General features: G+C 41.1%; 80 non-coding genes across 80 annotated transcripts; all 80 read left to right on the top strand.

The window, feature by feature from the left end:
- The first annotated feature begins 200 nt into the window (after window positions 1–200).
- On the top strand, window positions 201–272 carry Trnae-cuc (transfer RNA glutamic acid (anticodon CUC)). The gene has a single exon. It is a non-coding gene; the product is annotated as a tRNA-Glu (tRNA).
- Window positions 273–464: 192 nt separating this feature from the next.
- Trnae-cuc (transfer RNA glutamic acid (anticodon CUC)) lies at window positions 465–536 on the top strand. The gene has a single exon. It is a non-coding gene; the product is annotated as a tRNA-Glu (tRNA).
- Window positions 537–728: 192 nt separating this feature from the next.
- Trnae-cuc (transfer RNA glutamic acid (anticodon CUC)) lies at window positions 729–800 on the top strand. Its single transcript has one exon. It is a non-coding gene; the product is annotated as a tRNA-Glu (tRNA).
- A 191-nt stretch (window positions 801–991) lies between these two features.
- Window positions 992–1,063, top strand: Trnae-cuc (transfer RNA glutamic acid (anticodon CUC)). The gene has a single exon. It is a non-coding gene; the product is annotated as a tRNA-Glu (tRNA).
- Window positions 1,064–1,255: 192 nt separating this feature from the next.
- Trnae-cuc (transfer RNA glutamic acid (anticodon CUC)) lies at window positions 1,256–1,327 on the top strand. The gene has a single exon. It is a non-coding gene; the product is annotated as a tRNA-Glu (tRNA).
- A 456-nt stretch (window positions 1,328–1,783) lies between these two features.
- Window positions 1,784–1,855, top strand: Trnae-cuc (transfer RNA glutamic acid (anticodon CUC)). The gene has a single exon. It is a non-coding gene; the product is annotated as a tRNA-Glu (tRNA).
- Window positions 1,856–2,047: 192 nt separating this feature from the next.
- Trnae-cuc (transfer RNA glutamic acid (anticodon CUC)) lies at window positions 2,048–2,119 on the top strand. The gene has a single exon. It is a non-coding gene; the product is annotated as a tRNA-Glu (tRNA).
- A 192-nt stretch (window positions 2,120–2,311) lies between these two features.
- Trnae-cuc (transfer RNA glutamic acid (anticodon CUC)) lies at window positions 2,312–2,383 on the top strand. Its single transcript has one exon. It is a non-coding gene; the product is annotated as a tRNA-Glu (tRNA).
- A 192-nt stretch (window positions 2,384–2,575) lies between these two features.
- Trnae-cuc (transfer RNA glutamic acid (anticodon CUC)) lies at window positions 2,576–2,647 on the top strand. Its single transcript has one exon. It is a non-coding gene; the product is annotated as a tRNA-Glu (tRNA).
- Window positions 2,648–3,102: 455 nt separating this feature from the next.
- Trnae-cuc (transfer RNA glutamic acid (anticodon CUC)) lies at window positions 3,103–3,174 on the top strand. Its single transcript has one exon. It is a non-coding gene; the product is annotated as a tRNA-Glu (tRNA).
- A 192-nt stretch (window positions 3,175–3,366) lies between these two features.
- On the top strand, window positions 3,367–3,438 carry Trnae-cuc (transfer RNA glutamic acid (anticodon CUC)). The gene has a single exon. It is a non-coding gene; the product is annotated as a tRNA-Glu (tRNA).
- Window positions 3,439–3,630: 192 nt separating this feature from the next.
- Window positions 3,631–3,702, top strand: Trnae-cuc (transfer RNA glutamic acid (anticodon CUC)). The gene has a single exon. It is a non-coding gene; the product is annotated as a tRNA-Glu (tRNA).
- Window positions 3,703–4,157: 455 nt separating this feature from the next.
- Trnae-cuc (transfer RNA glutamic acid (anticodon CUC)) lies at window positions 4,158–4,229 on the top strand. The gene has a single exon. It is a non-coding gene; the product is annotated as a tRNA-Glu (tRNA).
- Window positions 4,230–4,421: 192 nt separating this feature from the next.
- Window positions 4,422–4,492, top strand: Trnae-cuc (transfer RNA glutamic acid (anticodon CUC)). The gene has a single exon. It is a non-coding gene; the product is annotated as a tRNA-Glu (tRNA).
- Window positions 4,493–4,684: 192 nt separating this feature from the next.
- On the top strand, window positions 4,685–4,756 carry Trnae-cuc (transfer RNA glutamic acid (anticodon CUC)). Its single transcript has one exon. It is a non-coding gene; the product is annotated as a tRNA-Glu (tRNA).
- Window positions 4,757–4,948: 192 nt separating this feature from the next.
- Window positions 4,949–5,020, top strand: Trnae-cuc (transfer RNA glutamic acid (anticodon CUC)). Its single transcript has one exon. It is a non-coding gene; the product is annotated as a tRNA-Glu (tRNA).
- Window positions 5,021–5,209: 189 nt separating this feature from the next.
- On the top strand, window positions 5,210–5,281 carry Trnae-cuc (transfer RNA glutamic acid (anticodon CUC)). The gene has a single exon. It is a non-coding gene; the product is annotated as a tRNA-Glu (tRNA).
- Window positions 5,282–5,473: 192 nt separating this feature from the next.
- On the top strand, window positions 5,474–5,545 carry Trnae-cuc (transfer RNA glutamic acid (anticodon CUC)). The gene has a single exon. It is a non-coding gene; the product is annotated as a tRNA-Glu (tRNA).
- Window positions 5,546–6,001: 456 nt separating this feature from the next.
- Trnae-cuc (transfer RNA glutamic acid (anticodon CUC)) lies at window positions 6,002–6,073 on the top strand. The gene has a single exon. It is a non-coding gene; the product is annotated as a tRNA-Glu (tRNA).
- A 192-nt stretch (window positions 6,074–6,265) lies between these two features.
- Window positions 6,266–6,337, top strand: Trnae-cuc (transfer RNA glutamic acid (anticodon CUC)). Its single transcript has one exon. It is a non-coding gene; the product is annotated as a tRNA-Glu (tRNA).
- A 192-nt stretch (window positions 6,338–6,529) lies between these two features.
- Window positions 6,530–6,601, top strand: Trnae-cuc (transfer RNA glutamic acid (anticodon CUC)). The gene has a single exon. It is a non-coding gene; the product is annotated as a tRNA-Glu (tRNA).
- Window positions 6,602–6,793: 192 nt separating this feature from the next.
- Trnak-cuu (transfer RNA lysine (anticodon CUU)) lies at window positions 6,794–6,865 on the top strand. The gene has a single exon. It is a non-coding gene; the product is annotated as a tRNA-Lys (tRNA).
- A 192-nt stretch (window positions 6,866–7,057) lies between these two features.
- Window positions 7,058–7,128, top strand: Trnae-cuc (transfer RNA glutamic acid (anticodon CUC)). Its single transcript has one exon. It is a non-coding gene; the product is annotated as a tRNA-Glu (tRNA).
- Window positions 7,129–7,320: 192 nt separating this feature from the next.
- On the top strand, window positions 7,321–7,392 carry Trnae-cuc (transfer RNA glutamic acid (anticodon CUC)). The gene has a single exon. It is a non-coding gene; the product is annotated as a tRNA-Glu (tRNA).
- A 192-nt stretch (window positions 7,393–7,584) lies between these two features.
- On the top strand, window positions 7,585–7,656 carry Trnae-cuc (transfer RNA glutamic acid (anticodon CUC)). The gene has a single exon. It is a non-coding gene; the product is annotated as a tRNA-Glu (tRNA).
- Window positions 7,657–7,848: 192 nt separating this feature from the next.
- Window positions 7,849–7,920, top strand: Trnae-cuc (transfer RNA glutamic acid (anticodon CUC)). Its single transcript has one exon. It is a non-coding gene; the product is annotated as a tRNA-Glu (tRNA).
- Window positions 7,921–8,112: 192 nt separating this feature from the next.
- On the top strand, window positions 8,113–8,184 carry Trnak-cuu (transfer RNA lysine (anticodon CUU)). The gene has a single exon. It is a non-coding gene; the product is annotated as a tRNA-Lys (tRNA).
- A 192-nt stretch (window positions 8,185–8,376) lies between these two features.
- Trnae-cuc (transfer RNA glutamic acid (anticodon CUC)) lies at window positions 8,377–8,447 on the top strand. The gene has a single exon. It is a non-coding gene; the product is annotated as a tRNA-Glu (tRNA).
- A 192-nt stretch (window positions 8,448–8,639) lies between these two features.
- Window positions 8,640–8,711, top strand: Trnae-cuc (transfer RNA glutamic acid (anticodon CUC)). The gene has a single exon. It is a non-coding gene; the product is annotated as a tRNA-Glu (tRNA).
- A 192-nt stretch (window positions 8,712–8,903) lies between these two features.
- Window positions 8,904–8,975, top strand: Trnae-cuc (transfer RNA glutamic acid (anticodon CUC)). The gene has a single exon. It is a non-coding gene; the product is annotated as a tRNA-Glu (tRNA).
- A 192-nt stretch (window positions 8,976–9,167) lies between these two features.
- Window positions 9,168–9,239, top strand: Trnae-cuc (transfer RNA glutamic acid (anticodon CUC)). Its single transcript has one exon. It is a non-coding gene; the product is annotated as a tRNA-Glu (tRNA).
- Window positions 9,240–9,431: 192 nt separating this feature from the next.
- On the top strand, window positions 9,432–9,502 carry Trnae-cuc (transfer RNA glutamic acid (anticodon CUC)). Its single transcript has one exon. It is a non-coding gene; the product is annotated as a tRNA-Glu (tRNA).
- A 191-nt stretch (window positions 9,503–9,693) lies between these two features.
- Trnae-cuc (transfer RNA glutamic acid (anticodon CUC)) lies at window positions 9,694–9,764 on the top strand. The gene has a single exon. It is a non-coding gene; the product is annotated as a tRNA-Glu (tRNA).
- Window positions 9,765–9,956: 192 nt separating this feature from the next.
- On the top strand, window positions 9,957–10,028 carry Trnae-cuc (transfer RNA glutamic acid (anticodon CUC)). The gene has a single exon. It is a non-coding gene; the product is annotated as a tRNA-Glu (tRNA).
- Window positions 10,029–10,220: 192 nt separating this feature from the next.
- Trnak-cuu (transfer RNA lysine (anticodon CUU)) lies at window positions 10,221–10,292 on the top strand. Its single transcript has one exon. It is a non-coding gene; the product is annotated as a tRNA-Lys (tRNA).
- A 192-nt stretch (window positions 10,293–10,484) lies between these two features.
- Trnae-cuc (transfer RNA glutamic acid (anticodon CUC)) lies at window positions 10,485–10,555 on the top strand. The gene has a single exon. It is a non-coding gene; the product is annotated as a tRNA-Glu (tRNA).
- A 192-nt stretch (window positions 10,556–10,747) lies between these two features.
- Window positions 10,748–10,819, top strand: Trnae-cuc (transfer RNA glutamic acid (anticodon CUC)). The gene has a single exon. It is a non-coding gene; the product is annotated as a tRNA-Glu (tRNA).
- Window positions 10,820–11,011: 192 nt separating this feature from the next.
- On the top strand, window positions 11,012–11,083 carry Trnae-cuc (transfer RNA glutamic acid (anticodon CUC)). The gene has a single exon. It is a non-coding gene; the product is annotated as a tRNA-Glu (tRNA).
- A 192-nt stretch (window positions 11,084–11,275) lies between these two features.
- On the top strand, window positions 11,276–11,347 carry Trnae-cuc (transfer RNA glutamic acid (anticodon CUC)). Its single transcript has one exon. It is a non-coding gene; the product is annotated as a tRNA-Glu (tRNA).
- A 454-nt stretch (window positions 11,348–11,801) lies between these two features.
- Trnae-cuc (transfer RNA glutamic acid (anticodon CUC)) lies at window positions 11,802–11,872 on the top strand. The gene has a single exon. It is a non-coding gene; the product is annotated as a tRNA-Glu (tRNA).
- A 192-nt stretch (window positions 11,873–12,064) lies between these two features.
- Window positions 12,065–12,136, top strand: Trnae-cuc (transfer RNA glutamic acid (anticodon CUC)). Its single transcript has one exon. It is a non-coding gene; the product is annotated as a tRNA-Glu (tRNA).
- Window positions 12,137–12,328: 192 nt separating this feature from the next.
- On the top strand, window positions 12,329–12,400 carry Trnae-cuc (transfer RNA glutamic acid (anticodon CUC)). Its single transcript has one exon. It is a non-coding gene; the product is annotated as a tRNA-Glu (tRNA).
- A 192-nt stretch (window positions 12,401–12,592) lies between these two features.
- On the top strand, window positions 12,593–12,664 carry Trnae-cuc (transfer RNA glutamic acid (anticodon CUC)). The gene has a single exon. It is a non-coding gene; the product is annotated as a tRNA-Glu (tRNA).
- A 192-nt stretch (window positions 12,665–12,856) lies between these two features.
- Trnae-cuc (transfer RNA glutamic acid (anticodon CUC)) lies at window positions 12,857–12,928 on the top strand. Its single transcript has one exon. It is a non-coding gene; the product is annotated as a tRNA-Glu (tRNA).
- A 192-nt stretch (window positions 12,929–13,120) lies between these two features.
- On the top strand, window positions 13,121–13,192 carry Trnae-cuc (transfer RNA glutamic acid (anticodon CUC)). The gene has a single exon. It is a non-coding gene; the product is annotated as a tRNA-Glu (tRNA).
- A 192-nt stretch (window positions 13,193–13,384) lies between these two features.
- Trnae-cuc (transfer RNA glutamic acid (anticodon CUC)) lies at window positions 13,385–13,455 on the top strand. Its single transcript has one exon. It is a non-coding gene; the product is annotated as a tRNA-Glu (tRNA).
- A 455-nt stretch (window positions 13,456–13,910) lies between these two features.
- Window positions 13,911–13,982, top strand: Trnae-cuc (transfer RNA glutamic acid (anticodon CUC)). The gene has a single exon. It is a non-coding gene; the product is annotated as a tRNA-Glu (tRNA).
- A 192-nt stretch (window positions 13,983–14,174) lies between these two features.
- Window positions 14,175–14,246, top strand: Trnae-cuc (transfer RNA glutamic acid (anticodon CUC)). Its single transcript has one exon. It is a non-coding gene; the product is annotated as a tRNA-Glu (tRNA).
- A 192-nt stretch (window positions 14,247–14,438) lies between these two features.
- Window positions 14,439–14,510, top strand: Trnae-cuc (transfer RNA glutamic acid (anticodon CUC)). Its single transcript has one exon. It is a non-coding gene; the product is annotated as a tRNA-Glu (tRNA).
- A 191-nt stretch (window positions 14,511–14,701) lies between these two features.
- On the top strand, window positions 14,702–14,773 carry Trnae-cuc (transfer RNA glutamic acid (anticodon CUC)). Its single transcript has one exon. It is a non-coding gene; the product is annotated as a tRNA-Glu (tRNA).
- Window positions 14,774–14,965: 192 nt separating this feature from the next.
- Trnae-cuc (transfer RNA glutamic acid (anticodon CUC)) lies at window positions 14,966–15,036 on the top strand. The gene has a single exon. It is a non-coding gene; the product is annotated as a tRNA-Glu (tRNA).
- Window positions 15,037–15,228: 192 nt separating this feature from the next.
- On the top strand, window positions 15,229–15,300 carry Trnae-cuc (transfer RNA glutamic acid (anticodon CUC)). Its single transcript has one exon. It is a non-coding gene; the product is annotated as a tRNA-Glu (tRNA).
- A 192-nt stretch (window positions 15,301–15,492) lies between these two features.
- On the top strand, window positions 15,493–15,564 carry Trnae-cuc (transfer RNA glutamic acid (anticodon CUC)). The gene has a single exon. It is a non-coding gene; the product is annotated as a tRNA-Glu (tRNA).
- A 192-nt stretch (window positions 15,565–15,756) lies between these two features.
- Trnae-cuc (transfer RNA glutamic acid (anticodon CUC)) lies at window positions 15,757–15,828 on the top strand. Its single transcript has one exon. It is a non-coding gene; the product is annotated as a tRNA-Glu (tRNA).
- Window positions 15,829–16,020: 192 nt separating this feature from the next.
- Trnae-cuc (transfer RNA glutamic acid (anticodon CUC)) lies at window positions 16,021–16,092 on the top strand. The gene has a single exon. It is a non-coding gene; the product is annotated as a tRNA-Glu (tRNA).
- A 192-nt stretch (window positions 16,093–16,284) lies between these two features.
- Window positions 16,285–16,356, top strand: Trnae-cuc (transfer RNA glutamic acid (anticodon CUC)). Its single transcript has one exon. It is a non-coding gene; the product is annotated as a tRNA-Glu (tRNA).
- Window positions 16,357–16,548: 192 nt separating this feature from the next.
- Window positions 16,549–16,620, top strand: Trnae-cuc (transfer RNA glutamic acid (anticodon CUC)). The gene has a single exon. It is a non-coding gene; the product is annotated as a tRNA-Glu (tRNA).
- Window positions 16,621–16,812: 192 nt separating this feature from the next.
- On the top strand, window positions 16,813–16,884 carry Trnae-cuc (transfer RNA glutamic acid (anticodon CUC)). Its single transcript has one exon. It is a non-coding gene; the product is annotated as a tRNA-Glu (tRNA).
- A 192-nt stretch (window positions 16,885–17,076) lies between these two features.
- Trnae-cuc (transfer RNA glutamic acid (anticodon CUC)) lies at window positions 17,077–17,148 on the top strand. The gene has a single exon. It is a non-coding gene; the product is annotated as a tRNA-Glu (tRNA).
- A 455-nt stretch (window positions 17,149–17,603) lies between these two features.
- Trnae-cuc (transfer RNA glutamic acid (anticodon CUC)) lies at window positions 17,604–17,674 on the top strand. The gene has a single exon. It is a non-coding gene; the product is annotated as a tRNA-Glu (tRNA).
- A 178-nt stretch (window positions 17,675–17,852) lies between these two features.
- On the top strand, window positions 17,853–17,924 carry Trnae-cuc (transfer RNA glutamic acid (anticodon CUC)). Its single transcript has one exon. It is a non-coding gene; the product is annotated as a tRNA-Glu (tRNA).
- A 192-nt stretch (window positions 17,925–18,116) lies between these two features.
- Trnae-cuc (transfer RNA glutamic acid (anticodon CUC)) lies at window positions 18,117–18,188 on the top strand. The gene has a single exon. It is a non-coding gene; the product is annotated as a tRNA-Glu (tRNA).
- Window positions 18,189–18,380: 192 nt separating this feature from the next.
- Trnae-cuc (transfer RNA glutamic acid (anticodon CUC)) lies at window positions 18,381–18,452 on the top strand. The gene has a single exon. It is a non-coding gene; the product is annotated as a tRNA-Glu (tRNA).
- Window positions 18,453–18,643: 191 nt separating this feature from the next.
- Trnae-cuc (transfer RNA glutamic acid (anticodon CUC)) lies at window positions 18,644–18,715 on the top strand. The gene has a single exon. It is a non-coding gene; the product is annotated as a tRNA-Glu (tRNA).
- Window positions 18,716–18,907: 192 nt separating this feature from the next.
- Window positions 18,908–18,979, top strand: Trnae-cuc (transfer RNA glutamic acid (anticodon CUC)). Its single transcript has one exon. It is a non-coding gene; the product is annotated as a tRNA-Glu (tRNA).
- A 192-nt stretch (window positions 18,980–19,171) lies between these two features.
- Trnae-cuc (transfer RNA glutamic acid (anticodon CUC)) lies at window positions 19,172–19,243 on the top strand. The gene has a single exon. It is a non-coding gene; the product is annotated as a tRNA-Glu (tRNA).
- A 192-nt stretch (window positions 19,244–19,435) lies between these two features.
- Trnae-cuc (transfer RNA glutamic acid (anticodon CUC)) lies at window positions 19,436–19,507 on the top strand. Its single transcript has one exon. It is a non-coding gene; the product is annotated as a tRNA-Glu (tRNA).
- A 192-nt stretch (window positions 19,508–19,699) lies between these two features.
- On the top strand, window positions 19,700–19,771 carry Trnae-cuc (transfer RNA glutamic acid (anticodon CUC)). The gene has a single exon. It is a non-coding gene; the product is annotated as a tRNA-Glu (tRNA).
- Window positions 19,772–19,962: 191 nt separating this feature from the next.
- On the top strand, window positions 19,963–20,034 carry Trnae-cuc (transfer RNA glutamic acid (anticodon CUC)). The gene has a single exon. It is a non-coding gene; the product is annotated as a tRNA-Glu (tRNA).
- Window positions 20,035–20,226: 192 nt separating this feature from the next.
- Trnae-cuc (transfer RNA glutamic acid (anticodon CUC)) lies at window positions 20,227–20,297 on the top strand. Its single transcript has one exon. It is a non-coding gene; the product is annotated as a tRNA-Glu (tRNA).
- A 192-nt stretch (window positions 20,298–20,489) lies between these two features.
- Trnae-cuc (transfer RNA glutamic acid (anticodon CUC)) lies at window positions 20,490–20,561 on the top strand. Its single transcript has one exon. It is a non-coding gene; the product is annotated as a tRNA-Glu (tRNA).
- Window positions 20,562–20,753: 192 nt separating this feature from the next.
- On the top strand, window positions 20,754–20,825 carry Trnae-cuc (transfer RNA glutamic acid (anticodon CUC)). The gene has a single exon. It is a non-coding gene; the product is annotated as a tRNA-Glu (tRNA).
- A 191-nt stretch (window positions 20,826–21,016) lies between these two features.
- Window positions 21,017–21,088, top strand: Trnae-cuc (transfer RNA glutamic acid (anticodon CUC)). Its single transcript has one exon. It is a non-coding gene; the product is annotated as a tRNA-Glu (tRNA).
- Window positions 21,089–21,280: 192 nt separating this feature from the next.
- On the top strand, window positions 21,281–21,352 carry Trnae-cuc (transfer RNA glutamic acid (anticodon CUC)). The gene has a single exon. It is a non-coding gene; the product is annotated as a tRNA-Glu (tRNA).
- Window positions 21,353–21,544: 192 nt separating this feature from the next.
- On the top strand, window positions 21,545–21,616 carry Trnae-cuc (transfer RNA glutamic acid (anticodon CUC)). Its single transcript has one exon. It is a non-coding gene; the product is annotated as a tRNA-Glu (tRNA).
- A 192-nt stretch (window positions 21,617–21,808) lies between these two features.
- On the top strand, window positions 21,809–21,880 carry Trnae-cuc (transfer RNA glutamic acid (anticodon CUC)). The gene has a single exon. It is a non-coding gene; the product is annotated as a tRNA-Glu (tRNA).
- A 192-nt stretch (window positions 21,881–22,072) lies between these two features.
- Trnae-cuc (transfer RNA glutamic acid (anticodon CUC)) lies at window positions 22,073–22,144 on the top strand. The gene has a single exon. It is a non-coding gene; the product is annotated as a tRNA-Glu (tRNA).
- A 192-nt stretch (window positions 22,145–22,336) lies between these two features.
- Window positions 22,337–22,408, top strand: Trnae-cuc (transfer RNA glutamic acid (anticodon CUC)). Its single transcript has one exon. It is a non-coding gene; the product is annotated as a tRNA-Glu (tRNA).
- A 192-nt stretch (window positions 22,409–22,600) lies between these two features.
- Trnae-cuc (transfer RNA glutamic acid (anticodon CUC)) lies at window positions 22,601–22,671 on the top strand. Its single transcript has one exon. It is a non-coding gene; the product is annotated as a tRNA-Glu (tRNA).
- A 178-nt stretch (window positions 22,672–22,849) lies between these two features.
- Window positions 22,850–22,921, top strand: Trnae-cuc (transfer RNA glutamic acid (anticodon CUC)). The gene has a single exon. It is a non-coding gene; the product is annotated as a tRNA-Glu (tRNA).
- The last annotated feature ends 113 nt before the right edge of the window (window positions 22,922–23,034 follow it).

The raw sequence follows: 23,034 nt of genomic DNA, 5'->3' as shown, positions 1-23,034 counted from the left end.
TGTGGGAATGTCATGTATTTTATTTGTATTATCGGAATTACAATGTTTTATATATTTCTCTCCTTTGCAGGGCATTGTCCTGAACTTTTCTGTGGCTTCCATATGCTGATAATTAACTGGGCAAAGCAAAGATTCTTATGAAGTGATGCTCATGCATTATTAAGTAAAGAAGATGTCCGTTCGATCGAAAGCCAACATTCTCCCATATGGTCTAGTGGTTAGGATTCCTGGCTCTCACCCAGGCGGCCCGGGTTCGATTCCCGGTGTGGGAATGTCATGTATTTTATTTGTATTATCGGAATTACAATGTTTGATATATTTCTCTGATTTGCAGGGCATTGTCCTGAACTTTTCTGTGGCTTCCATATGCTGATAATTAACTGGGAAAAGCAAACATTCTTATGAAGTGATGCTCATGCATTATTAAGTAAAGAAGATGTCCGTTCGATCGGTAGCCAACATTCTCCCATATGGTCTAGTGGTAAGGATTCCTGGCTCTCACCCAGGCGGCCCGGGTTCGATTCCCGGTGTGGGAATGTCATGTATTTTATTTGTATTATCGGAATTACAATGTTTCATATATTTCTCTCCTTTGCAGGGCATTGTCCTGAACTTTTCTGTGGCTTCCATATGCTGATAATTAACTGGGCAAAGCAAACATTCTTATGAAGTGATGCTCATGCATTATTAAGTAAAGAAGATGTCCGTTCGATCGAAAGCCAACATTCTCCCATATGGTCTAGTGGTTAGGATTCCTGGCTCTCACCCAGGCGGCCCGGGTTCGATTCCCGGTGTGGGAATGTCATGTATTTTATTTGTATTATCGGAATTACAATGTTTTATATATTTCTCTCATTTGCAGGGCATTGTCCTGAACTTTTCTGTGGCTTCCATATGCTGATAATTAACTGGGAAAGCAAACATTCTTATGAAGTGATGCTCATGCATTATTAAGTAAAGAAGATGTCCGTTCGATCGGTAGCCAACATTCTCCCATATGGTCTAGTGGTTAGGATTCCTGGCTCTCACCCAGTCGGCCCGGGTTCGATTCCCGGTGTGGGAATGTCATGTATTTTATTTGATTTATCGGAATTGCAATGTTTTATATATTTCTCTCATTTGCAGGGCATTATCCTGAACTTTTCTGTGGCTTCCATATGCTGATAATTAACTGGGAAAAGCAAACATTCTTATGAAGTGATGCTCATGCATTATTAAGTAAAGAAGATGTCCGTTCGATCGGAAGCCAACATTCTCCCATATGGTCTAGTGGTTAGGATGCCTGGCTCTCACCCAGGCGGCCCGGGTTCGATTCCCGGTGTGGGAATGTCATGTATTTTATTTGTATTATCGGAATTACAATGTTTCATATATTTCTCTCATTTGCAGGGTATTGTCCTGAACTTTTCTGTGGCTTCCATATGCTGATAATTAACTGGGAAAAACAAACATTCTTATGAAGTGATGCTCATGCATTATTAAGTAAAGAAGATGTCCGTTCGATCGGAAGCCAACATTCTCCAATATGGTCTAGTGGTTAGGATTCCTAGCTCTCACGCAGGCGGCCCGGGTTCGATTCCCGGTGTGGGAATGTCATGTATTTTATTTGTATTATCGGAATTACAATGTTTTATATATTTCTCTCCTTTGCAGGGCATTGTCCTGAACTTTTCTGTGGCTTCCATATGCTGATAATTAACTGGGCAAAGCAAAGATTCTTATGAAGTGATGCTCATGCATTATTAAGTAAAGAAGATGTCCGTTCGATCGAAAGCCAACATTCTCCCATATGGTCTAGTGGTTAGGATTCCTGGCTCTCACCCAGGCGGCCCGGGTTCGATTCCCGGTGTGGGAATGTCATGTATTTTATTTGTATTATCGGAATTACAATGTTTGATATATTTCTCTGATTTGCAGGGCATTGTCCTGAACTTTTCTGTGGCTTCCATATGCTGATAATTAACTGGGAAAAGCAAACATTCTTATGAAGTGATGCTCATGCATTACTAAGTAAAGAAGATGTCCGTTCGATCGGTAGCCAACATTCTCCCATATGGTCTAGTGGTAAGGATTCCTGGCTCTCACCCAGGCGGCCCGGGTTCGATTCCCGGTGTGGGAATGTCATGTATTTTATTTGTATTATCGGAATTACAATGTTTCATATATTTCTCTCCTTTGCAGGGCATTGTCCTGAACTTTTCTGTGGCTTCCATATGCTGATAATTAACTGGGCAAAGCAAACATTCTTATGAAGTGATGCTCATGCATTATTAAGTAAAGAAGATGTCCGTTCGATCGAAAGCCAACATTCTCCCATATGGTCTAGTGGTTAGGATTCCTGGCTCTCACCCAGGCGGCCCGGGTTCGATTCCCGGTGTGGGAATGTCATGTATTTTATTTGTATTATCGGAATTACAATGTTTTATATATTTCTCTCATTTGCAGGGCATTGTCCTGAACTTTTCTGTGGCTTCCATATGCTGATAATTAACTGGGAAAAGCAAACATTCTTATGAAGTGATGCTCATGCATTATTAAGTAAAGAAGATGTCCGTTCGATCGGTAGCCAACATTCTCCCATATGGTCTAGTGGTTAGGATTCCTGGCTCTCACCCAGGCGGCCCGGGTTCGATTCCCGGTGTGGGAATGTCATGTATTTTATTTGTATTATCGGAATTACAATGTTTCATATATTTCTCTCATTTGCAGGGCATTGTCCTGAACATTTCTGTGGCTTCCATATGCTGATAATTAACTGGGAAAAACAAACATTCTTATGAAGTGATGCTCATGCATTATTAAGTAAAGAAGATGCCCGTTCGATCGGAAGCCAACATTCTCCCATATGGTCTAGTTGTTAGGATTCCTGGCTCTCACCCAGCGGCCCTGGTTCGATTCCCGGTGTGGGCACGTCATGTATTTTATTTGTATTATCGGAATTACAATGTTTTATATATTTCTCTCATTTGCAGGGCATTGTCCTGAACTTTTCTGTGGCTTCCATATGCTGACAATTAACTAGGAAAAGCAAACATTCTTATGAAGTGATGCTCATGCATTATTAAGTAAAGAAGATGTCCGTTCGATCGGTAGCCAACATTCTCCCATATGGTCTAGTGGTTAGGATTCCTGGCTCTCACCCAGGCGGCCCGGGTTCGATTCCCGGTGTGGGAATGTCATGTATTTTATTTGTATTATCGGAATTACAATGTTTCATATATTTCTCTCCTTTGCAGGGCATTGTCCTGAACTTTTCTGTGGCTTCCATATGCTGATAATTAACTGGGCAAAGCAAACATTCTTATGAAGTGATGCTCATGCATTATTAAGTAAAGAAGATGTCCGTTCGATCGAAAGCCAACATTCTCCCATATGGTCTAGTGGTTAGGATTCCTGGCTCTCACCCAGGCGGCCCGGGTTCGATTCCCGGTGTGGGAATGTCATGTATTTTATTTGTATTATCGGAATTACAATGTTTTATATATTTCTCTCATTTGCAGGGCATTGTCCTGAACTTTTCTGTGGCTTCCATATGCTGATAATTAACTGGGAAAAGCAAACATTCTTATGAAGTGATGCTCATGCATTATTAAGTAAAGAAGATGTCCGTTCGATCGGTAGCCAACATTCTCCCATATGGTCTAGTGGTTAGGATTCCTGGCTCTCACCCAGGCGGCCCGGGTTCGATTCCCGGTGTGGGAATGTCATGTATTTTATTTGTATTATCGGAATTACAATGTTTCATATATTTCTCTCATTTGCAGGGCATTGTCCTGAACATTTCTGTGGCTTCCATATGCTGATAATTAACTGGGAAAAACAAACATTCTTATGAAGTGATGCTCATGCATTATTAAGTAAAGAAGATGCCCGTTCGATCGGAAGCCAACATTCTCCCATATGGTCTAGTTGTTAGGATTCCTGGCTCTCACCCAGCGGCCCTGGTTCGATTCCCGGTGTGGGCACGTCATGTATTTTATTTGTATTATCGGAATTACAATGTTTTATATATTTCTCTCATTTGCAGGGCATTGTCCTGAACTTTTCTGTGGCTTCCATATGCTGACAATTAACTAGGAAAAGCAAACATTCTTATGAAGTGATGCTCATGCATTATTAAGTAAAGAAGATGTCCGTTCGATCGGTAGCCAACATTCTCCCATATGGTCTAGTGGTTAGGATTCCTGGCTCTCACCCAGGCGGCCCGGGTTCGATTCCCGGTGTGGGAATGTCATGTATTTTATTTGTATTATCGGAATTACAATGTTTTATATATTTCTCTCATTTGCAGGGCATTGTCCTGAACTTTTCTGTGGCTTCCATATGCTGATAATTAACTGGGAAAAACAAACATTCTTATGAAGTGATGCTCATGCATTATTAAGTAAAGAAGATGCTCGTTCGATCGGAAGCCAACATTCTCCCATATGGTCTAGTGGTTAGGATTCCTGGCTCTCACCCAGCGGCCCGGGTTCGATTCCCGGTGTGGGCACGTCATGTATTTTATTTGTATTATCGGAATTACAATGTTTTATATATTTCTCTCATTTGCAGGGCATTGTCCTGAACTTTTCTGTGGCTTCCATATGCTGACAATTAACTAGGAAAAGCAAACATTCTTATGAAGTGATGCTCATGCATTATTAAGTAAAGAAGATGTCCGTTCGATCGGAAGCCAACATTCTCCCATATGGTCTAGTGTTTAGGATTCCTGGCTCTCACCCAGGCAGCCCGGGTTCGATTCCCGGTGTGGGAATGTCATGTATTTTATTTGTATTATCGGAATTACAATGTTTTATATATTTCTCTCATTTGCAGGGCATTGTCCTGAACTTTTCTGTGGCTTCCATATGCTGATAATTAACTGGGAAAAGCAAACATTCTTATGAAGTGATGCTCATGCATTATTAAGTAAAGAAGATATCCGTTCGATCGGAAGCCAACATTCTCCCATATGGTCTAGTGGTTAGGATTCCTGGCTCTCACCCAGGCGGCCCGGGTTCGATTCCCGGTGTGGGAATGTCATGTATTTTATTTGTATTATCGGAATTACAATGTTTTATATATTTCTCTCATTTGCAGGGCATTGTCCTGAACTTTTCTGTTGCTTCCATATGCTGATAATTAACTGGGAAAAACAAACATTCTTATGAAGTGATGCTCATGCATTATTAAGTAAAGATGTCCGTTCGATCGGAAGCCAACATTCTCCCATATGGTCTAGTGGTTAGGATTCCTGGCTCTCACCCAGGCGGCCCGGGTTCGATTCCCGGTGTGGGAATGTCATGTATTTTATTTGTATTATCGGAATTGCAATGTTTTATATATTTCTCTCATTTGCAGGGCATTATCCTGAACTTTTCTGTGGCTTCCATATGCTGATAATTAACTGGGAAAAGCAAACATTCTTATGAAGTGATGCTCATGCATTATTAAGTAAAGAAGATGTCCGTTCGATCGGAAGCCAACATTCTCCCATATGGTCTAGTGGTTAGGATGCCTGGCTCTCACCCAGGCGGCCCGGGTTCGATTACCGGTGTGGGAATGTCATGTATTTTATTTGTATTATCGGAATTACAATGTTTCATATATTTCTCTCATTTGCAGGGTATTGTCCTGAACTTTTCTGTGGCTTCCATATGCTGATAATTAACTGGGAAAAACAAACATTCTTATGAAGTTATGCTCATGCATTATTAAGTAAAGAAGATGTCCGTTCGATCGGAAGCCAACATTCTCCAATATGGTCTAGTGGTTAGGATTCCTAGCTCTCACACAGGCGGCCCGGGTTCGATTCCCGGTGTGGGAATGTCATGTATTTTATTTGTATTATCGGAATTACAATGTTTTATATATTTCTCTCCTTTGCAGGGCATTGTCCTGAACTTTTCTGTGGCTTCCATATGCTGATAATTAACTGGGCAAAGCAAACATTCTTATGAAGTGATGCTCATGCATTATTAAGTAAAGAAGATGTCCGTTCGATCGAAAGCCAACATTCTCCCATATGGTCTAGTGGTTAGGATTTCTGGCTCTCACCCAGGCGGCCCGGGTTCGATTCCCGGTGTGGGAATGTCATGTATTTTATTTGTATTATCGGAATTACAATGTTTTATATATTTCTCTCATTTGCAGGGCATTGTCCTGTACTGTTCTGTTGCTTTCATATGCTGATAATTAACTGGGAAAAGCAAACATTCTTATGAAGTGATGCTCATGCATTATTAAGTAAAGAAGATGTCCGTTCGATCGGTAGCCAACATTCTCCCATATGGTCTAGTGGTTAGGATTCCTGGCTCTCACCCAGGCGGCCCGAGTTCGATTCCCGGTGTGGGAATGTCATGTATTTTATTTGTATTATCGGAATTACAATGTTTTATATATTTCTCTCATTTGCAGGGCATTGTCCTGAACTTTTCTGTGGCTTCCATATGCTGATAATTAACTGGGAAAAGCAAACATTCTTATGAAGTGATGCTCATGCATTATTAAGAAAAGAAGATGTCCGTTCGATCGGAAGCCAACATTCTCCAATATGGTCTAGTGGTTAGGATTCCTGGCTCTCACCCAGGCGGCCCGGGTTCGATTCCCGGTGTGGGAATGTCATGTAGTTTATTTGTATTATCGGAATTTCAATGTTTTATATATTTCTCTCATTTGCAGGGCATTGTCCTGAACTTTTCTGTGGCTTCCATATGCTGATAATTCACTGGGAAAAGCAAACATTCTTATGAAGTGATGCTCATGCATTATTAAGTAAAGAAGATGTCCGTACTATAGAAAGCCAACATTCTCCCATATGGTCTAGTGGTTACGATTCCTGGCTCTTACCAAGGCGGCCCGGGTTCGATTCCCGGTGTGGGAATGTCATGTATTTTATTTGTATTATCGAAATTACAATGTTTCATATATTTCTCTCATTTGCAGGGTATTGTCCTGAACTTTTCTTTGGCTTCCATATGCTGATAATTAACTGGGAAAAACAAACATTCTTATGAAGTGATGCTCATGCATTATTAAGTAAAGAAGATGTCCGTTCGATCGGAAGCCAACATTCTCCCATATGGTCTAGTGGTTAGGATTCCTGGCTCTCACCCAGCAGCCCGGGTTCGATTCCCGGTGTGGGAATGTCATGTATTTTATTTGTATTATCGGAATTACAATGTGTTATATATTTCTCTCATTTGCAGGGCATTGTCCTGAACTTTTCTGTGGCTTCCATATGCTGATAATTAACTGGGAAAAGCAAACATTCTTATGAAGTGATGCTCATGCATTATTAAGTAAAGAAGATGTCCGTTCGATCTGAAGCCAACATTCTCCCATATGGTCTAGTGGTTAGGATTCCTGACTCTCACCCAGGCGGCCCGGGTTCGATTCCCGGTGTGGGAATGTCATGTATTTTATTTGTATTATCGGAATTACAATGTTTTATATATTTCTCTCCTTTGCAGGGCATTGTCCTGAACTTTTCTGTGGCTTCCATATGCTGATAATTAACTGGGCAAAGCAAACATTCTTATGAAGTGATGCTCATGCATTATTAAGTAAAGAAGATGTCCGTTCGATCGGAAGCCAACATTCTCCCATATGGTCTAGTGGTTAGGATTCCTGGCTCTCACCAAGGCGGCACGGGTTCGATTCCCGGTGTGGGAATATCATATATTTTATTTGTATTATCGGAATTACAATGTTTTATATATTTCTCTCATTTGCAGGGCATTGTCCTGAACTTTTCTGTGGCTTCCATATGCTGATAATTCACTGGGAAAAGCAAACATTCTTATGAAGTGATGCTCATGCATTATTAAGAAAAGAAGATGTCCGTTCGATCGGAAGCCAACATTCTCCCATATGGTCTAGTGGTTAGGATTCCTGGCTCTCACCCAGGCGGCCCGAGTTCGATTCCCGGTGTGGGAATATCATGTATTTTATTTGTATTATCGGAATTACAATGTTTTATATATTTCTCTCATTTGAAGGGCATTGTCCTGAACGTTTCTGTGGCTTCCATATGCTGATAATTAACTGGGAAAAGCAAACATTCTTATGAAGTGATGCTCATGCATTATTAAGTAAAGAAGATGTCCGTTCGATCGGAAGCCAACATTCTCCCATATGGTCTAGTGGTTAGGATTCCTGGCTCTTACCCAGGCGGCCCGGGTTCGATTCCCGGTGTGGGAATGTCATGTATTTTATTTGTATTATCGGAATTACAATGTTTCATATATTTCTCTTATTTGCAGGGTATTGTCCTGAACTTTTCTGTGGCTTCCATATGCTGATAATTAACTGGGAAAAACAAACATTCTTATGAAGTGATGCTCATGCATTATTAAGTAAAGAAGATGTCCGTTCGATCGGAAGCCAACATTCTCCCATATGGTCTAGTGGTTAGGATTCCTGGCTCTCACCCAGCAGCCCGGGTTCGATTCCCGGTGTGGGAATGTCATGTATTTTATTTGTATTATCGGAATTACAATGTTTTATATATTTCTCTCATTTGCAGGGCATTGTCCTGAACTTTTCTGTGGCTTCCATATGCTGATAATTAACTGGGAAAAGCAAGCATTCTTATGAAGTGATGCTCATGCATTATTAAGTAAAGAAGATGTCCGTACGATCGGAAGCCAACATTCTCCCATATGGTCTAGTGGTTAGGATTCCTGACTCTCACCCAGGCGGCCCGGGTTCGATTCCCGGTGTGGGAATGTCATGTATTTTATTTGTATTATCGGAATTACAATGTTTTATATATTTCTCTCATTTGCAGGGCATTGTCCTGAACTTTTCTGTGGCTTCCATATGCTGATAATTAACTGGGAAAAGCAAACATTCTTATGAAGTGATGCTCATGCATTATTAAGTAAAGAAGATGTCCGTACGATCGGAAGCCAACATTCTCCCATATGGTCTAGTGGTTAGGATTCCTGACTCTCACCCAGGCGGCCCGGGTTCGATTCCCGGTGTGGGAATGTCATGTATTTTATTTGTATTATCGGAATTACAATGTTTTATATATTTCTCTCATTTGCAGGGCATTGTCCTGAACGTTTCTGTGGCTTCCATATGCTGATAATTAACTGGGAAAACCAAATATTATTATGAAGTGATGCTCATGCATTATTAAGTAAAGAAGATGTCCGTTCGATCGGAAGCCAACATTCTCCCATATGGTCCAGTGGTTAGGATTCCTGGCTCTCACCCAGGCGGCCCGGGTTCGATACCCGGTGTAGGAATGTCATGTATTGTATTTGTATTATCGGAATTACAATGTTTTATATATTTCTCTCATTTGCAGGGCATTGTCCTGAACTTTTCTGTGGCTTCCATATGCTGATAATTAACTGGGAAATGCAAACCTTCTTATGAAGTGATGCTCATGCATTATTAAGTAAAGAAGATGTCCGTTCGATCGGAAGCCAACATTCTCCCATATGGTCTAGTGGTTAGGATTCCTGGCTCTCACCCAGCGGCCCGGCTTCGATTCCCGGTGTGGGAATGTCATGTATTTTATTTGTATTATCGGAATTACAATGTTTTATATATTTCTCTCATTTGCAGGGCATTGTCCTGAACTTTTCTATGGCTTCCATATGCTGATAATTAACTGGAAAAGCAAACATTCTTATGAAGTGATGCTCATGCATTATTAAGTAAAGAAGATGTCCGTTCGATCGGAAGCCAACATTCTCCCATATGGTCTAGTGGTTAGGATTCCTGGCTCTCACCCAGCGGCCCGGGTTCGATTCCCGGTGTGGGAATGTCATGTATTTTATTTGTATTATCGGAATTACAATGTTTTATATATTTCTCTCATTTGCAGGGCATTGTCCTGAACTTTTCTGTGGCTTCCATATGCTGATAATTCACTGGGAAAAGCAAACATTCTTATGAAGTGATGCTCATGCATTATTAAGAAAAGAAGATGTCCGTTCGATCGGAAGCCAACATTCTCCCATATGGTCTAGTGGTTAGGATTCCTGGCTCTCACCCAGGCGGCCCGAGTTCGATTCCCGGTGTGGGAATATCATGTATTTTATTTGTATTATCGGAATTACAATGTTTTATATATTTCTCTCATTTGAAGGGCATTGTCCTGAACGTTTCTGTGGCTTCCATATGCTGATAATTAACTGGGAAAAGCAAACATTCTTATGAAGTGATGCTCATGCATTATTAAGTAAAGAAGATGTCCGTTCGATCGGAAGCCAACATTCTCCCATATGGTCTAGTGGTTAGGATTCCTGGCTCTTACCCAGGCGGCCCGGGTTCGATTCCCGGTGTGGGAATGTCATGTATTTTATTTGTATTATCGGAATTACAATGTTTCATATATTTATCTTATTTGCAGGGTATTGTCCTGAACTTTTCTGTGGCTTCCATATGCTGATAATTAACTGGGAAAAACAAACATTCTTATGAAGTGATGCTCATGCATTATTAAGTAAAGAAGATGTCCGTTCGATCGGAAGCCAACATTCTCCCATATGGTCTAGTGGTTAGGATTCCTGGCTCTCACCCAGCAGCCCGGGTTCGATTCCCGGTGTGGGAATGTCATGTATTTTATTTGTATTATCGGAATTACAATGTTTTATATATTTCTCTCATTTGCAGGGCATTGTCCTGAACTTTTCTGTGGCTTCCATATGCTGATAATTAACTGGGAAAAGCAAGCATTCTTATGAAGTGATGCTCATGCATTATTAAGTAAAGAAGATGTCCGTACGATCGGAAGCCAACATTCTCCCATATGGTCTAGTGGTTAGGATTCCTGACTCTCACCCAGGCGGCCCGGGTTCGATTCCCGGTGTGGGAATGTCATGTATTTTATTTGTATTATCGGAATTACAATGTTTTATATATTTCTCTCATTTGCAGGGCATTGTCCTGAACTTTTCTGTGGCTTCCATATGCTGATAATTAACTGGGAAAAGCAAACATTCTTATGAAGTGATGCTCATGCATTATTAAGTAAAGAAGATGTCCGTACGATCGGAAGCCAACATTCTCCCATATGGTCTAGTGGTTAGGATTCCTGACTCTCACCCAGGCGGCCCGGGTTCGATTCCCGGTGTGGGAATGTCATGTATTTTATTTGTATTATCGGAATTACAATGTTTTATATATTTCTCTCATTTGCAGGGCATTGTCCTGAACGTTTCTGTGGCTTCCATATGCTGATAATTAACTGGGAAAACCAAATATTATTATGAAGTGATGCTCATGCATTATTAAGTAAAGAAGATGTCCGTTCGATCGGAAGCCAACATTCTCCCATATGGTCCAGTGGTTAGGATTCCTGGCTCTCACCCAGGCGGCCCGGGTTCGATACCCGGTGTAGGAATGTCATGTATTGTATTTGTATTATCGGAATTACAATGTTTTATATATTTCTCTCATTTGCAGGGCATTGTCCTGAACTTTTCTGTGGCTTCCATATGCTGATAATTAACTGGGAAATGCAAACCTTCTTATGAAGTGATGCTCATGCATTATTAAGTAAAGAAGATGTCCGTTCGATCGGAAGCCAACATTCTCCCATATGGTCTAGTGGTTAGGATTCCTGGCTCTCACCCAGCGGCCCGGCTTCGATACCCGGTGTGGGAATGTCATGTATTTTATTTGTATTATCGGAATTACAATGTTTTATATATTTCTCTCATTTGCAGGGCATTGTCCTGAACTTTTCTATGGCTTCCATATGCTGATAATTAACTGGAAAAGCAAACATTCTTATGAAGTGATGCTCATGCATTATTAAGTAAAGAAGATGTCCGTTCGATCGGAAGCCAACATTCTCCCATATGGTCTAGTGGTTAGGATTCCTGGCTCTCACCCAGCGGCCCGGGTTCGATTCCCGGTGTGGGAATGTCATGTATTTTATTTGTATTATCGGAATTACAATGTTTTATATATTTCTCTCATTTGCAGGGCATTGTCCTGAACTTTTCTGTGGCTTCCATATGCTGATAATTAACTGGGAAAAGCAAACATTCTTATGAAGTGATGCTCATGCATTATTAAGTAAAGAAGATGTCCGTTCGATCGGAAGCCAACATTCTCCCATATGGTCTAGTGGTTAGGATTCCTGGCTCTCACCCAGGCGGCCCGGGTTCGATTCCCGGTGTGGGAATGTCATGTATTTTATTTGTATTATCGGAATTACAATGTTTTATATATTTCTCTCATTTGCAGGGCATTGTCCTGAACTTTTCTGTGGCTTCCATATGCTGATAATTAACTGGGAAAAGCAAACATTCTTATGAAGTGATGCTCATGCATTATTAAGTAAAGAAGATGTCCGTTCGATCGGAAGCCAACATTCTCCCATATGGTCTAGTGGTTAGGATTCCTCGCTCTCACCCAGGCGGCCCGGGTTCGATTCCCGGTGTGGGAATGTCATGTATTTTATTTGTATTATCGGAATTACAATGTTTTATATATTTCTCTCATTTGCAGGGCATTGTCCTGAACTTTTCTGTGGCTTCCATATGCTGATAATTAACTGGGAAAAGCAAACATTCTTATGAAGTGATGCTCATGCATTATTAAGTAAAGAAGATGTCCGTTCGATCGGAAGCCAACCTTCTCCCATATGGTCTTGTGGTTAGGATTCCTAGCTCTCACCCAGGCGGCCCGGGTTCGATTCCCGGTGTGGGAATGTCATGTATTTTATTTGTATTATCGGAATTACAATGTTTTATATATTTCTCTCATTTGCAGGGCATTGTCCTGAACTTTTCTGTGGCTTCCATATGCTGATAATTAACTGGGAAAAGCAAACATTCTTATGAAGTGATGCTCATGCATTATTAAGTAAAGAAGATGTCCGTTCGATCGGAAGCCAACATTCTCCCATATGGTCTAGTGGTTAGGATTCCTGGCTCTCACCCAGGCGGCCCGGGTTCGATTCCCGGTGTGGGAATGTCATGTATTTTATTTGTATTATCGGAATTACAATGTTTTATATATTTCTCTCATTTGCAGGGCATTGTCCTGAACTTTTCTGTGGCTTCCATATGCTGATAATTAACTGGGAAAAGCAAACATTCTTATGAAGTGATGCTCATGCATTATTAAGTAAAGAAGATGTCCGTTCGATCGGAAGCCAACATTCTCCCATATGGTCTAGTGGTTAGGATTCCTGGCTCTCACCCAGACGGCCCGGGTTCGATTCCCGGTGTGGGAATGTCATGTATTTTATTTGTATTATCGGAATTACAATGTTTTATATATTTCTCTACTTTGCACGGCATTGTCCGGAACTTTTCTGTGGCTTCCATATGCTGACAATTAACTGGGAAAAGCAAACATTCTTATGAAGTGATGCTCATGCATTATTAAGTAAAGAAGATGTCCGTTCGATCGGAAGCCAACATTCTCCCATATCGTCTAGTGGTTAGGATTCCTGGCTCTCACCCAGCGGCCCGGGTTCGATTCCCGGTGTGGGAATGTCATGTATTTTATTTGTATTATCGGAATTGCAATGTTTTATATATTTCTCTCATTTGCAGGGCATTGTCCTGAACTTTTCTGTGGCTTCCATATGCTGATAATTAACTGGGAAAAGCAAACATTCTCATGAAGTGATGCTCATGCATTATTAAGTAAAGAAGATGTCCGTTCGATCGGAAGCCAACATTCTCCCATATGGTCTAGTGGTTAGGATTCCTGGCTCTAACCCAGCGGCCCGGGTTCGATTCCCGGTGTGGGAATGTCATGTATTTTATTTGTATTATCGGAATTACAATGTTTTATATATTTCTCTCATTTGCAGGGCATTGTCCTGAACTTTTCTGTGGCTTCCATATGCTGATAATTAACTGGGAAAAGCAAACATTCTTATGAAGTGATGCTCATGCATTATTAAGTAAAGAAGATGTCCGTTCGATCGGAAGCCAACATTCTCCCATATGGTCTAGTGGTTAGGATTCCTGGCTCTCACCCAGGCGGCCCGGGTTCGATTCCCGGTGTGGGAATGTCATGTATTTTATTTGTATTATCGGAATTACAATGTTTTATATATTTATCTCATTTGCAGGGCATTGTCCTGAACTTTTCTGTGGCTTCCATATGCTGATAATTAACTGGGAAAAGCAAACATTCTTATGAAGTGATGCTCATGCATTATTAAGTAAAGAAGATGTCCGTTCGATCGGAAGCCAACATTCTCCCATATGGTCTAGTTGTTAAGATTCCTGGCTCTCACCCAGGGTGCGCGGGTTCGATTCCCGGTGTGGGAATGTCATGTATTTTATTTGTATTATCGGAATTACAATGTTTCATATATTTCTCTCATGTGCAGGGCATTGTCCTGAACTTTTCTGTGGCTTCCATATGCTGATAATTAACTGGGAAAAGCAAACATTCTTATGAAGTGATGCTCATGCATTATTAAGTAAAGAAGATGTCCGTTCGATCGGAAGCCAACATTCTCCCATATGGTCTAGTGGTTAGGATTCCTGGCTCTCACCCAGGCGGCCCGGGTTCGATTCCCGGTGTGGGAATGTCATGTATTTTATTTGTATTATCGGAATTACAATTTTTTATATATTTCTCTCATTTGCAGGACATGTCCTGAACTTTTCTGTGGCTTCCATATGCTGATAATTAACTGGGAAAAGCAAACATTCTTGTGAAGTGATGCTCATGCATTATTAAGTAAAGAAGATGTCCGTTCGATCGGAAGCCAACATTCTCCCATATGGTCTAGTGGTTAGGATTCCTGGCTCTCACCCAGGCGGCCCGGGTTCGATTCCCGGTGTGGGAATGTCATGTATTTTATTTGTATTATCGGAATTACAATGTTTTATATATTTCTCTCATTTGCAGAGCATGGTCCTGAACTGTTCTATGGCTTCCATATGCTGATAATTAACTGGGAAAAGCAAACATTCTTATGAAGTGATGCTCATGCAATTTTAAGTAAAGAAGATGTCCGTTCGATCGGAAGCCAACATTCTCCCTATGGTCTAGTGGTTAGGATTCCTGGCTCTCACCCAGGCGGCCCGGGTTCGATTCCCGGTGTGGGAATGTCATGTATTTTATTTGTATTATCGGTATTACAATGTTTTATATATTTCTCTCCTTTGCAGGGCATTGTCCTGAACTTTTCTGTGGCTTCCATATGCTGATAATTAACTGGGAAAAGCAAACATTCTTATGAAGTGATGCTCATGCATTATTAAGTAAAGAAGATGTCCGTTCGATCGGAAGCCAACATTCTCCCATATGGTCTAGTGGTTAGGATTCCTGGCTCTCACCCAGGGTGCACGGGTTCGATTCCCGGTGTGGGAATGTCATGTATATTATTTGTATTATCGGAATTACAATGTTTTATATATTTCTCTCATTTGCAGGGCATTGTCCTGAACTTTTCTCTGGCTTCCATATGCTGATAATTAACTGGGAAAAGCAAACATTCTTATGAAGTGATGCTCATGCATTATTAAGTAAAGAAGATGTCCGTTCGATCGGAGGCCAACATTCTCCCATATGGTCCAGTGGTTAGGATTCCTGGCTCTCACCCAGACGGCCCGGGTTCGATTCCCGGTGTGGGAATGTCATGTCTTTTATTTGTATTATCGGAATTACAATGTTTTATATATTTCTCTCCTTTGCAGGGCATTGTCCTGAACTTTTCTGTGGCTTCAAAATGCTGATAATTAACTGGGAAAAGCAAACATTCTTATGAAGTGATGCTCATGCATTATTAAGTAAAGAAGATGTCCGTTCGATCGGAAGCCAACATTCTCCCATATGGTCTAGTGGTTAGGATTCCTGGCTCTCACCCAGACGGCCCGGGTTCGATTCCCGGTGTGGGAATGTCATGTATTTTATTTGTATTATCGGAATTACAATGTTTTATATATTTCTCTCATTTGCAGGGCATTGTCCTGAACTTTTCTGTGGCTTCCATATGCTGATAATTAACTGGGAAAAGCAAACATTCTTATGAAGTGATGCTCATGCATTATTAAGTAAAGAAGATGTCCGTTCGATCGGAAGCCAACATTCTCCCATATGGTCTAGTTGTTAGGATTCCTGGCTCTCACCCAGGGTGCCCGGGTTCGATTCCCGGTGTGGGAATGTCATGTATTTTATTTGTATTATCGGAATTACAATGTTTCATATATTTCTCTCATTTGCAGGGCATTGTCCTGAACTTTTCTGTGGCTTCCATATGCTGATAATTAACTGGGAAAAGCAAACATTCTTATGAAGTGATGCTCATGCATTATTAAGTAAAGAAGATGTCCGTTCGATCGGAAGCCAACATTCTCCCATATGGTCTAGTGGTTAGGATTCCTGGCTCTCACCCAGGCGGCCCGGGTTCGATTCCCGGTGTGGGAATGTCACGTTTCTTATTTGTATTATCGGAATTGCAATGTTTTATATATGTCTCTCATTTGCAGGGCATTGTCCTGAACTTTTCTGTGGCTTCCATATGCTGATAATTAACTGGGAAAAGCAAACATTCTTGTGAAGTGATGCTCATGCATTATTAAGTAAAGAAGATGTCCGTTCGATCGGAAGCCAACATTCTCCCATATGGTCTAGTGGTTAGGATTCCTGGCTCTCACCCACGCGGCCCGGTTTCGATTCCCGGTGTGGGAATGTCATGTATTTTATTTGTATTATCGGAATTACAATGTTTTATATATTTCTCTCATTTGCAGAGCATGGTCCTGAACTTTTCTGTGGCTTCCATATGCTGATAATTAACTGGGAAAAGCAAACATTCTTATGAAGTGATGCTCATGCATTATTAAGTAAAGAAGATGTCCGTTCGATCGGAAGCCAACATTCTCCCATATGGTCTAGTTGTTAGGATTCCTGGCTCTCACCCAGGGTGCCCGGGTTCGATTCCCGGTGTGGGAATGTCATGTATTTTATTTGTATTATCGGAATTACAATGTTTTATATATTTCTCTCCTTTGCAGGGCATTGTCCTGAACTTTTCTGTGGCTTCCATATGCTGATAATTAACTGGTAAAAGCAAACATTCTTATGAAGTGATGCTCATGCATTATTAAGTAAAGAAGATGTCCGTTCGATCGGAAGCCAACATTCTCCCATATGGTCTAGTTGTTAGGATTCCTGGCTCTCACCCAGGGTGCCCGGGTTCGATTCCCGGTGTGGGAATGTCATGTATTTTATTTGTATTATCGGAATTACAATGTTTTATATATTTCTCTCATTTGCAGGGCATTGTCCTGAACTTTTCTGTGGCTTCCATATGCTGATAATTAACTGGGAAAAGCAAACATTCTTATGAAGTGATGCTCATGCATTATTAAGTAAAGAAGATGTCCGTTCGATCGGAAGCCAACATTCTCCCATATCGTCTAGTGGTTAGGATTCCTGGCTCTCACCCAGCGGCCCGGGTTCGATTCTCGGTGTGGGAATGTCATGTATTTTATTTGTATTATCGGAATTACAATGTTTTATATATTTCTCTCATTTGCAGGGCATTGTCCTGAACTTTTCTGTGGCTTCCATATGCTGATAATTAACTGGGAAAAGCAAACATTCTCATGAAGTGATGCTCATGCATTATTAAGTAAAGAAGATGTCCGTTCGATCGGAAGCCAACATTCTCCCATATCGTCTAGTGGTTAGGATTCCTGGCTCTCACCCAGCGGCCCGGGTTCGATTCCCGGTGTGGGAATGTCATGTATTTTATTTGTATTATCGGAATTACAATGTTTTATATATTTCTCTCATTTGCAGGGCATTGTCCTGAACTTTTCTGTGGCTTCCATATGCTGATAATTAACTGGGAAAAGCAAACATTCTTATGCATTATTAAGTAAAGAAGATGTCCGTTCGATCGGAAGCCAACATTCTCCCATATGATCTAGTGGTTAGGATTCCTGGCTCTCACCCAGGCGGCCCGGGTTCGATTCCCGGTGTGGGAATGTCATGTATTTTATTTGTATTATCGGAATTACAATGTTTCATATATTTCTCTCATTTGCAGGGCATTGTCCTGAACTTTTCTGTGGCTTCCATATGCTGATAATTAACTGGGAAAAGCAAACATTCTTATGAAGTGATGCTCATGCATTATTAAGTAAAGAAGATGTCCGTTCGATCGGAAGCCAACATTCTCCCATATGGTCTAGTGGTTAGGATTCCTGGCTCTCACCCAGGCGGCCCGGGTTCGATTCCCGGTGTGGGAATGTCATGTATTTTATTTGTATTATCGGAATTACAATGTTTTATATATTTCTCTCATTTGCAGGGCATTGTCCTGAACTTTTCTGTGGCTTCCATATGCTGATAATTAACTGGGAAAAGCAAACATTCTTATGAAGTGATGCTCATGCATTATTAAGTAAAGTAGATGTCCGTTCGATCGGAAGCCAACATTCTCCCATATGGTCTAGTTGTTAGGATTCCTGGCTCTCACCCAGGGTGCCCGGGTTCGAATCCCGGTGTGGGAATGTCATGTATTTTATTTGTATTATCGGAATTACAATGTTTCATATATTTCTCTCATTTGCAGGACATGTCCTGAACTTTTTAGTGGCTTCCATATGCTGATAATTAACTGGGAAAAGCAAACATTCTTGTGAAGTGATGCTCATGCATTATTAAGTAAAGAAGATGTCCGTTCGATCGGAAGCCAACATTCTCCCATATGGTCTAGTGGTTAGGATTCCTGGCTCTCACCCAGGCGGCCCGGGTTCGATTCCCGGTGTGGGAATGTCATGTATTTTATTTGTATTATCGGAATTACAATGTTTTATATATTTCTCTCATTTGCAGAGCATGGTCCTGAACTTTTCTATGGCTTCCATATGCTGATAATTAACTGGGAAAAGCAAACATTCTTATGAAGTGATGCTCATGCATTATTAAGTAAAGAAGATGTCCGTTCGATCGGAAGCCAACATTCTCCCATATGGTCTAGTGGTTAGGATTCCTGGCTCTCACCCAGACGGCCCGGGTTCGATTCCCGGTGTGGGAATGTCATGTATTTTATTTGTATTATCGGAATTACAATGTTTTATATATTTCTCTCATTTGCAGGGCATTGTCCTGAACTTTTCTGTGGCTTCCATATGCTGATAATTAACTGGGAAAAGCAAACATTCTTATGAAGTGATGCTCATGCATTATTAAGTAAAGAAGATGTCCGTTCGATCGGAAGCCAACATTCTCCCATATGGTCTAGTTGTTAAGATTCCTGGCTCTCACCCAGGGTGCCCGGGTTCGATTCCCAGTGTGGGAATGTCATGTATTTTATTTGTATTATCGGAATTACAATGTTTCATATATTTCTCTCATGTGCAGGGCATTGTCCTGCACTTTTCTGTGGCTTCCATATGCTGATAATTAACTGGGAAAAGCAAACATTCTTATGAAGTGATGCTCATGCATTATTAAGTAAAGAAGATGTCCGTTCGATCGGAAGCCAACATTCTCCCATATGGTCTAGTGGTTAGGATTCCTGGCTCTCACCCAGGCGGACCGGGTTCGATTCCCGGTGTGGGAATGTCATGTATTTTATTTGTATTATCGGAATTACAATGTTTTATATATTTCTCTCATTTGCAGGGCATTGTCCTGAACTTTTCTGTGGCTTCCATATGCTGATAATTAATTGGGAAAAGCAAACATTCTTATGAAGTGATGCTCATGCATTATTAAGTAAAGAAGATGTCCGTTCGATCGGAAGCCAACATTCTCCCATATGGTCTAGTTGTTAGGATTCCTGGCTCTCACCCAGGGTGCCCGGGTTCGATTCCCGGTGTGGGAATGTCATGTATTTTATTTGTATTATCGGAATTACAATGTTTCATATATTTCTCTCATTTGCAGGACATGTCCTGAACTTTTCTGTGGCTTCCATATGCTGATAATTAACTGGGAAAAGCAAACATTCTTGTGAAGTGATGCTCATGCATTATTAAGTAAAGAAGATGTCCGTTCGATCGGAAGCCAACATTCTCCCATATGGTCTAGTGGTTAGGATTCCTGGCTCTCACCCAGGCGGCCCGGGTTCGATTCCCGGTGTGGGAATGTCATGTATTTTATTTGTATTTTCGGAATTACAATGTTTTATATATTTCTCTCATTTGCAGAGCATGGTCCTGAACTGTTCTATGGCTTCCATATGCTGATAATTAACTGGGAAAAGCAAACATTCTTATGAAGTGATGCTCATGCAATTTTAAGTAAAGAAGATGTCCGTTCGATCGGAAGCCAACATTCTCCCTATGGTCTAGTGGTTAGGATTCCTGGCTCTCACCCAGGCGGCCCGGGTTCGATTCCCGGTGTGGGAATGTCATGTATTTTATTTGTATTATCGGTATTACAATGTTTTATATATTTCTCTCCTTTGCAGGGCATTGTCCTGAACTTTTCTGTGGCTTCCATATGCTGATAATTAACTGGGAAAAGCAAACATTCTTATGAAGTGATGCTCATGCATTATTAAGTAAAGAAGATGTCCGTTCGATCGGAAGCCAACATTCTCCCATATGGTCTAGTGGTTAGGATTCCTGGCTCTCACCCAGGGTGCACGGGTTCGATTCCCGGTGTGGGAATGTCATGTATATTATTTGTATTATCGGAATTACAATGTTTTATATATTTCTCTCATTTGCAGGGCATTGTCCTGAACTTTTCTCTGGCTTCCATATGCTGATAATTAACTGGGAAAAGCAAACATTCTTATGAAGTGATGCTCATGCATTATTAAGTAAAGAAGATATCCGTTCGATCGGAGGCCAACATTCTCCCATATGGTCCAGTGGTTAGGATTCCTGGCTCTCACCCAGACGGCCCGGGTTCGATTCCCGGTGTGGGAATGTCATGTCTTTTATTTGTATTATCGGAATTACAATGTTTTATATATTTCTCTCCTTTGCAGGGCATTGTCCTGAACTTTCTGTGGCTTCAAAATGCTGATAATTAACTGGGAAAAGACAACATTCTTATGAAGTGATGCTCATGCATTATTAAGTAAAGAAGATGTCCGTTCGATCGGAAGCCAACATTCTCCCATATGGTCTAGTGGTTAGGATTCCTGGCTCTCACCCAGACGGCCCGGGTTCGATTCCCGGTGTGGGAATGTCATGTATTTTATTTGTATTATCGGAATTACAATGTTTTATATATTTCTCTCATTTGCAGGGCATTGTCCTGAACTTTTCTGTGGCTTCCATATGCTGATAATTAACTGGGAAAAGCAAACATTCTTATGAAGTGATGCTCATGCATTATTAAGTAAAGAAGATGTCCGTTCGATCGGAAGCCAACATTCTCCCATATGGTCTAGTTGTTAGGATTCCTGGCTCTCACCCAGGGTGCCCGGGTTCGATTCCCGGTGTGGGAATGTCATGTATTTTATTTGTATTATCGGAATTACAATGTTTCATATATTTCTCTCATTTGCAGGGCATTGTCCTGAACTTTTCTGTGGCTTCCATATGCTGATAATTAACTGGGAAAAGCAAACATTCTTATGAAGTGATGCTCATGCATTATTAAGTAAAGAAGATGTCCGTTCGATCGGAAGCCAACATTCTCCCATATGGTCTAGTGGTTAGGATTCCTGGCTCTCACCCAGGCGGCCCGGGTTCGATTCCCGGTGTGGGAATGTCACGTTTCTTATTTGTATTATCGGAATTGCAATGTTTTATATATGTCTCTCATTTGCAGGGCATTGTCCTGAACTTTTCTGTGGCTTCCATATGCTGATAATTAACTGGGAAAAGCAAACATTCTTGTGAAGTGATGCTCATGCATTATTAAGTAAAGAAGATGTCCGTTCGATCGGAAGCCAACATTCTCCCATATGGTCTAGTGGTTAGGATTCCTGGCTCTCACCCACGCGGCCCGGTTTCGATTCCCGGTGTGGGAATGTCATGTATTTTATTTGTATTATCGGAATTACAATGTTTTATATATTTCTCTCCTTTGCAGGGCATTGTCCTGAACTTTTCTGTGGCTTCCATATGCTGATAATTAACTGGGAAAAGCAAACATTCTTATGAAGTGATGCTCATGCATTATTAAGTAAAGAAGATGTCCGTTCGATCGGAAGCCAACATTCTCCCATATGGTCTAGTGGTTAGGATTCCTGGCTCTCACCCAGGCGGCCCGGGTTCGATTCCCGGTGTGGGAATGTCATGTATTTTATTTGTATTATCGGAATTACAATGTTTTATATATTTCTCTCATTTGCAGGGCATTGTCCTGAACTTTTCTGTGGCTTCCATATGCTGATAATTAACTGGGAAAAGCAAACATTCTTATGAAGTGATGCTCATGCATTATTAAGTAAAGAAGATGTTCGTTCGATCGGAAGCCAACATTCTCCCATATCGTCTAGTGGTTAGGATTCCTGGCTCTCACCCAGGCGGCCCGGGTTCGATTCCCGGTGTGGGAATGTCATGTATTTTATTTGTATTATCGGAATTACAATGTTTTATATATTTCTCTCATTTGCAGGGCATTGTCCTGAACTTTTCTGTGGCTTCCATATGCTGATAATTAACTGGGAAAAGCAAACATTCTCATGAAGTGATGCTCATGCATTATTAAGTAAAGAAGATGTCCGTTCGATCGGAAGCCAACATTCTCCCATATCGTCTAGTGGTTAGGATTCCTGGCTCTCACCCAGCGGCCCGGGTTCGATTCCCGGTGTGGGAATGTCATGTATTTTATTTGTATTATCGGAATTACAATGTTTTATATATTTCTCTCATTTGCAGGGCATTGTCCTGAACTTTTCTGTGGCTTCCATATGCTGATAATTAACTGGGAAAAGCAAACATTCTTATGCATTATTAAGTAAAGAAGATGTCCGTTCGATCGGAAGCCAACATTCTCCCATATGGTCTAGTGGTTAGGATTCCTGGCTCTCACCCAGGCGGCCCGGGTTCGATTCCCGGTGTGGGAATGTCATGTATTTTATTTGTATTATCGGAATTACAATGTTTTATATATTTCTCTCATTTGCAGGGCATTGTCCTGAACTTTTCTGTGGCTTCCATATGCTGATAATTAACTGGG

Source organism: Euprymna scolopes, chromosome 28 (assembly GCF_053919585.1).
Source record: "Euprymna scolopes isolate OS-2025 chromosome 28, ASM5391958v1, whole genome shotgun sequence".
NCBI lineage: Eukaryota > Metazoa > Mollusca > Cephalopoda > Sepiida > Sepiolidae > Euprymna > Euprymna scolopes.
Note: the sequence above shows the minus strand (reverse complement) of the source record. Positions and strands in the feature narration are given on the sequence as shown.